The sequence below is a fragment of the Triticum dicoccoides genome, chromosome 4A, assembly GCF_002162155.2.
Source record: "Triticum dicoccoides isolate Atlit2015 ecotype Zavitan chromosome 4A, WEW_v2.0, whole genome shotgun sequence".
NCBI classification, from domain to species: Eukaryota; Viridiplantae; Streptophyta; class Magnoliopsida; order Poales; family Poaceae; genus Triticum; species Triticum dicoccoides.
Window position 1 is genome coordinate 320018131 of NC_041386.1, and position 8566 is coordinate 320026696.

An 8566-nucleotide genomic window follows, 5' to 3' on the forward strand; every position below is an offset into this window, starting at 1 on the left:
GGAGATGTTGATGGAGATTGACCCCCTCTCGATGAGAGGATCGTTGGTGATGACGATGGCTTCGATTTCCCCCTCTGGGAGGGAAGTTTCCCCGGCAAAACAGCTCCGCTGGAGCCCTAGATTGGTTCTGCCCAAGTTCCGCCTCGAGACGGCGGCGCTTCATCCCGAAAGCTTTCTTCTGATATTTTTTTCCAGGTCAAAACACACCATATAGCAGAATATGGGCATCGGGGGCCTGCCAGGTGGCCCACAAGACAGGGGGCGCGCCCAGGGGGTAGGGCGCCCCTCCACCCTTGTGGATGGCAGGTGTGATAGAGGCAAAGGTGTCCTGTCTTTCGATGAGATGGTGGCTATCGTTTTGGAGGAAGTCGACTTTGACGATCCGACTACGAACATGCGAGGACATCGCGCCTTAGCAATCGCTAAACCAACTCTGAGAGGTTATTGACCACGCCGGAGCACGATCAACCTGACCACGAAGGTCTGTTTCCTGCAGGCAAACAAAGAACAAGCAAGAAACTGAGATTGCAATCTGGATATTGCGAATATAAGAGGAAAGCTTTATTGATCAAGGTGGGGTTCGGTGACGCCTTTGTCTGGTCGTTGAACACAAATGAAGTTTGCGATGTTGCAGTTATGGCGAACTTTTATCTAAACAAAACCTGAAGTCTAAACGACGCCCTAAGGGTTGTATATATGGAGGAAAAGGGGAATTTCGTGGCCCTTGGAGGAGGGGTCCGGAACCAAGCCTAACTCTTGTTTCCCCACACATACGGACTCTAAAAACAACCTATTCTTAAGTATTTCAAAAATACATGGGCCTGGCCCAATAATAAGGTGATGCAGCACCTTGAATAGCCTTTGGACGAAATTTATGAAGTGGCATCTTGTATATTTCGTCCAAGGCTTCATGCACTCCTTATGGTGGCTTCAAAGTCTTGAAATCATCACTTGTAACTCCGTTCCGGATCCCCTTGCGCATGCCATCATCTCCATGCTTGGTCTTGCTCCAGTGTTCATCCCTCTTATCCATGCCAGCCCCTTCATTTGTAAGCAAAACAAATCTATCCAATTTAGGCAGCATCATATTCTCATGAACATTAGAATCATTACCAAGAAATGAAAGTACCTGATAATTTAATTGACGTGCGCGAGCTCTAGTAATTGGTCCAGTATGTATAGCAGCAGGGGCTGTGGGTGTAACAATGGTATTAATATCCTCATCATCCTTCCCTTCTTGAAATGAAGTCTTCCTCGACGGAAGCTCATCTTCCTCACCCAAATAAGGCTTTAAATCTGCAATGTTAAAAGTGGGACTAACCCCAAAATCTGCAGGCAACTCAAGTTTATATGCATTATCATTTATTTTCTCCAACACCTTAAAAGGCCCATCAGCACGTGGCATTAGCTTTGATTTGCACAAATTAGGAAATCTATCCTTATGCAAATGTAACCAAACAAGATCTCCAGGTGCAAACACAACATGTTTTCTACCCTTATCTCCAGCAAGTTTATATTTAGCATTCATACGCTCAATGTTTTCCTTAGTTAACTCATGCATTTTTAAAATCAATTCAGCATGTTCTTTTGCATCGAAATTAACCTTCTCCGAAGATGGAAGAGGCAACAAATCAATAGGTGCACGAGGTAGGAAACCATACACAATTTCAAAAGGGCACATCTTAGTAGTAGAATGCAAAGAACGATTATAAGCAAATTCAATATGAGTCAAGCATTCTTCCCACATTTTCTTATTATTCTTCAAAACAACCCTAAGCATAGTAGACAATGTTCTATTGACTACTTCAGTTTGTCCATTAGTTTGGGGGCCGGGTGACAAGTAGTACTAAAAAGCAGTTTAGTCCCCAACTTAGCCCATAAACATCTCCGAAAGTGGCTAAGAAATTTAGTATCACGATCTGAAACAATAGTATTTGGCACACCATGCAAGCGAATAATTTCACGAAAGAACAAATCAGCAACATTAACAGCATCATCGCTTTTATGACATGGTATAAAGTGTGCCATTTTTGAGAACCTATCCATGACAACAAATATGCTATCCCTACCCTTCTTTGTTCGAGGTAAACCTAAAACAAAGTTCATAGATATATCCTCCCAAGGAACACTAGGTATAGGAAAAGGCATATATAAACCATGAGGATTGAGTCGTGACTTAGCTTTTTGACATGTAGTGTAGCGAGCAACAAAACGCTCAACATCCCGTCTCATCTTTGGCCAAAAGAAATGTGTAGCAAGTATATCCTCCGTCTTCTTGATGCCAAAGTGTCCCATTAATCCTCCTCCATGCGCCTCCTGCAACAACAAAAGACGAACGGAGCTAGCTGGAATGCATAGCTTGTTAGCAAGAAACACAAATCCATCGTTAAGAACGAACTTGTTCCAAGTTCTCCCTTCCTTACAATTCTGCAATACATCTTTAAATTGAGCATCATGCACATATTGATCTTTGATGGTCTCCAAACCAAATATTTTAAAGTCAAGTTGTGAAAGCATGGTATAACGACGAGACAATGCATCAGCAATAACATTTTCTTTACCCTTCTTGTGTTTAATGACATAAGGGAAAGTCTCAATGAATTCAACCCATTTAGCATGTCTACGGTTCAGTTTTGCTTGACTTTTAATGTGTTTCAAAGATTCATGATCAGAATGTATAACAAATTCCTTGGGCCATAAATAGTGTTGCCATGTTTCTAAGGTCCGAGCAAGAGCCTATAATTCTTTATCATAAGTAGAATAGTTCAGACTAGGCCCACTCAATTTTTCAGAAAAGTATGCAACAGGTTTGCCATCTTGTAATAACACACCTCCTAATCCAATTCCACTAGCATCACATTCAAGCTCAAAAGTCTTATTAAAATCAGGAAGTTGGAGTAAAGGAGCATGTGTCAACTTATCTTTCAATACCGTGAAGGCTTCTTCCTGTGTGGTACCCCAAACAAAAGGCACATCCTTCTTTGTAAGCTCGTTGAGAGGTGCAGCAATGGTGCTGAAATCTCTCACAAAACGCCTATAGAAACCAGCGAGGCCAAGGAAACTCCTCACTTGTATGACCGTTTTGGGCTGCGGCCAACTCTCAATAGCTTCAATCTTGGCTTTATCAACTTCAATTCCCTATGGAGTAACAACATAGCCAAGAAAAGATACTCGGTCGGTGCAAAAGGTCCACTTTCCAAGGTTACCAAACAAACGTGCATCACGTAGAGCAATAAAAACAACACGTAAATGTTCAAAATGTTCCTCCAAAGATTTACTATAAATCAGTATATCATCAAAATAGACTACCACAAATCGTCCAATGAAAGCACGTAAAACTTCGTTCATTAACCTCATGAAAGTACTAGGTGCATTAGTTAACCCAAAAGGCATGACTAACCACTCATATAATCCAAACTTAGTTTTAAATGTTGTTCCATTCATCTCCCAATTTCATAAGAATTTGATGGTATCCACTACGCAAATCAACTTTGGAGAATATTGTAGAGCCACTCAATTCATCAAGCATGTCGTCTAGCCTAGGAATAGGATTGATAGAGGCAAAGGTGTCCCGTCTTTCGATGAGATGATGGATATCGCTTTGGTGGCAGTCAACTTTGACGATCCGACTACGAACGTGCGAGGACGTTGCGCCTTAGCAATCGCTAAACCAACTCCAAGAGGTTATTGACCACGCCAGAGCACGATCAACCTGACCACGAGGGTCTGTTTCCTGCGAGCAAACAAAGAACAAGCAAGAAACTGAGATTGCAATCTGGATATCGCGAATATAAGATGAAAGCTTTATTGATCAAGGTGGGGTTCTGTGACGCCTTTGTCTGGTCGTTGAACACAAACGAAGTACGCGAAGTTGCAGCTATGGCGAACTTTTAATCTAAACAAAACCCAAAGTCTAAACGATGCCCTAAGGGCTGTATATATGGAGGAAGAGGGGGGAATTTCGTGGCCCTTGGTGGAGGGGTCCGAAATCAACCCTATCTCTTGTTTCCCCACACATACGGACTCTAAAAATAGCCTATACTTATGTATTTCGAAATTACATGGGCCTGGCCCAATAATAAGGTGACGCAGCACCTAAAATAGCCTCGGGACGAAATTTATGAAGTGGCATCTTGTATATTTCGTCCAAGGCTTCATGCACCCATTATGGTGGCTTCAAAGTCCTGGAATCATCACTTGTAACTCCGTTCTTGTTCCCCTTGCGCATGCCATCATCTCCATGCTTGTTCTTGCTCCAATGTTCATCCTTCTCCAAGCTAGGCCCTTCATTTGTAAGCAAAACAAATGTATGCAATTTAGGCAGCATCATATTCTCATGAACATTAGAATCATTACCAAGAAATGAAAGTACCTGGTAATTTAGTTGGCGTGCACGAGCTCTAGTAATTGGTCCAGTATGTATAGCAGCAGGGGCTGTGGGTGTAACAATTGTATTGATGTCCTCATCACTTTCATTGGACGATTTGTGGTAGTCTATTTTGATGATATACTGATTTATAGCAGATCTTTGGACGAACATTTGGAACATTTACGTGCTGTTTTTATTGCTCTACGTGATGCACGTTTGTTTGGTAACCTTGGGAAGTGCACCTTTTGCACCGACCGAGTATCTTTTCTTGGCTATGTTGTTACTCCACAGGGAATTGAAGTTGACAAAGCCAAGATTGAAGCTATTGAGAGTTGGCCGCAGCCCAAAACGGTCACACAAGTGAGGAGTTTTCTTGGCCTCGCTGGATTCTATAGGCGTTTTGTGAGAGATTTCAGCACCATTGCTGCACCTCTCAACGAGCTTACAAAGAAGGATGTGCCTTTTGTTTGGGGTACCGCACAGGAAGAAGCCTTCACGGTATTGAAAGATAAGTCGACACATGCTCCTTTACTCCAACTTCCTGATTTTAATAAGACTTTTGAGCTTGAATGTGATGCTAGTGGAATTGGATTAGGAGGTGTGTTATTACAAGATGGCAAACCTGTTGCATACTTTTCTGAAAAATTGAGTGGGCCTAGTCTGAATTATTATACTTATGATAAAGAATTATATGCTCTTGTTCGGACTTTAGAAACATGGCAACATTATTTATGGCCCAAAGAATTTGTTATACATTCTGATCATGAATCTTTGAAACATATTAAAAGTCAAGCTAAACTGAATCGTAGACATGCTAAATGGGTTGAATTCATTGAGACTTTCCCTTATGTCATTAAACACAAGAAGGGAAAAGAAAATGTTATTGCTGATGCATTGTCTCGTCGCTATACTATGCTTTCACAACTTGACTTCAAAATATTTGGTTTGGAGACCATCAAAGATCAATATGTGCATGATGCTGATTTTAAAGATGTAATGCAGAATTGTAAACAAGGAAGAATGTGGAACAAGTTTGTTGTTAACGATGGATTTGTGTTTCGTGCTAACAAGCTATGCATTCCAGCTAGCTCCGTTCGTCTTTTGTTGTTGCAGGAGGCGCATGGAGGAGGATTAATGGGACACTTTGGCGTGAAGAAGACGGAGGACGTACTTGCTACACATTTCTTTTGGCCAAAGATGAGACGGGATGTTGAGCGTTTTATTGCTCGCTGCACTACATGTCAAAAAGCTAAGTCACGCCTCAATCCTCATGGTTTATATATGCCTTTGCCTGTACCTAGTGTTCCTTGGGAGGATATATCTATGGACTTTGTTTTAGGTTTACCTCAAACAAAGAAGGGGAGGGATAGCATATTTGTTGTCGTGGATAGATTCTCGAAAATGGCACACTTTATACCATGTCATAAAAGCGATGATGCTGTTAATGTTGCTGATTTGTTCTTTCGTGAAATTATTCGCTTGCATGGTGTGCCAAATACTATTGTTTCAGATCGTGATACTAAATTTCTTAGCCACTTTTGGAGATGTTTATGGGCTAAGTTGGGGACTAAACTGCTTTTTAGTACTACTTGTCACCCCCAAACTGATGGACAAACTGAAGTAGTCAATAGAACGTTGTCTACTATGCTTAGGGCTGTTTTGAAGAATAATAAGAAAATGTGGGAGGAATGCTTGCCTCATATTGAATTTGCTTATAATCGTTCATTGCATTCTATGATAGAGGCAAAGGTGTCCCGTCTTTCGATGAGATGGTGGATTTCGCTTTGGTGGAAGTCGACTTTGACGATCCGACTACGAACGTGCGAGGACGTCGCGCCTTAGCAATCGCTAAACCAACTCCGAGAGGTTATTGACCACGCCGGAGCACGATCAACCTGACCACGAGGGTCTGTTTCCTGCGACCAAACGAAGAACAAGCAAGAAACTGAGATTGCAATCTGGATATTGCGAATATAAGATGAAAGCTTTATTGATCAAGGTGGGGTTCTGTGACGCCTTTGTCTGGTCGTTGAACACAAACGAAGTACGCGAAGTTGCAGCTATGGCGAACTTTTAATCTAAACAAAACCCAAAGTCTAAACGATGCCCTAAGGGCTGTATATATGGAGGAAGAGGGGGGAATTTCGTGGCCCTTGGTGGAGGGGTCCGAAATCAACCCTATCTCTTGTTTCCCCACACATACGGATTCTAAAAATAGCCTATACTTATGTATTTCGAAATTACATGGGCCTGGCCCAATAATAAGGTGACGCAGCACCTAAAATAGCCTCGGGACGAAATTTATGAAGTGGCATCTTGTATATTTCGTCCAAGGCTTCATGCACCCATTATGGTGGCTTCAAAGTCCTGAAATCATCACTTGTAACTCCGTTCTTGTTCCCCTTGCGCATGCCATCATCTCCATGCTTGTTCTTGCTCCAATGTTCATCCTTCTCCAAGCTAGGCCCTTCATTTGTAAGCAAAACAAATGTATCCAATTTAGGCACCATCATATTCTCATGAACATTAGAATCATTACCAAGAAACGAAAGTACCTGGTAATTTAGTTGGCGTGCACGAGCTCTAGTAATTGGTCCAGTATGTATAGCAGCAGGGGTTGTGGGTGTAACAATTGTATTGATGTCCTCATCATCCTCCCCTTCTTGAAATGAAGTCGTCCTTGACCGAAGTTCATCTTCCTCACCCAAATAAGGCTTCAAATCTGCAATGTTAAAAGTGGGACTAACCCCAAAATCTGCAGGCAGCTCAAGTTTATATGCATTATCATTTATTTTCTCTAACACCTTAAAGGGACCATCAACACGTGGCATTAACTTTGATTTGCGCAAATCAGGAAATCTATCCTTACGCAAATGTAACCAAACAAGATCTCCAGGTGCAAACACAACATGTTTTCTACCCTTATCTCCAGCAAGTTTATATTTAGCATTCATACGCTCAATGTTTTCCTTAGTTAACTCATGCATTTCTAAAATCAATTCAGCACATTGTTTAGCATCAGAATTAACCTTCTCCGAAGATGGAAGAGGCAACAAATCAATAGGTGCACGAGGTAGGAAACCATACACAACTTCAAAAGGGCACATCTTAGTAGTAGAATGCAATGAACGATTATAAGCAAATTCAATATGAGGCAAGCATTCCTCCCACATTTTCTTATTATTCTTCAAAACAGCCCTAAGCATAGTAGACAACGTTCTATTGACTACTTCAGTTTGTCCATCAGTTTGGGGGTGACAAGTAGTACTAAAAAGCAGTTTAGTCCCCAACTTATCCCATAAACATCTCCAAAAGTGGCTAAGAAATTTAGTATCACGATCTGAAACAATAGTATTTGGCACACCATGCAAGCGAATAATTTCACGAAAGAACAAATCAGCAACATTAACAGCATCATCGCTTTTATGACATGGTATAAAGTGTGCCATTTTCGAGAATCTATCCACGACAACAAATATGCTATCCCTCCCCTTCTTTGTTCGAGGTAAACCTAAAACAAAGTCCATAGATATATCCTCCCAAGGAACACTAGGTACAGGCAAAGGCATATATAAACCATGAGGATTGAGTCATGACTTAGCTTTTTGACATGTAGTGCAGCGAGCAATAAAACGCTCAACATCCCGTCTCATCTTTGGCCAAAAGAAATGTGTAGCAAGTACGTCCTCCGTCTTCTTCACGCCAAAGTGTCCCATTAATCCTCCTCCACGCGCCTCCTGCAACAACAAAAGACGAACGGAGCTAGCTGGAATGCATAGCTTGTTAGCACGAAACACAAATCCATCGTTAACAACAAACTTGTTCCACATTCTTCCTTGTTTACAATTCTGCATTACATCTTTAAAATCAGCATCATGCACATATTGATCTTTGATGGTCTCCAAACCAAATATTTTGAAGTCAAGTTGTGAAAGCATAGTATAGCGACGAGACAATGCATCAGCAATAACATTTTCTTTTCCCTTCTTGTGTTTAATGACATAAGGGAAAGTCTCAATGAATTCAACCCATTTAGCATGTCTACGATTCAGTTTAGCTTGACTTTTAATATGTTTCAAAGATTCATGATCAGAATGTATAACAAATTCTTTGGGCCATAAATAATGTTGCCATGTTTCTAAAGTCCGAACAAGAGCATATAATTCTTTATCATAAGTAGAATAATTCAGACTAGGC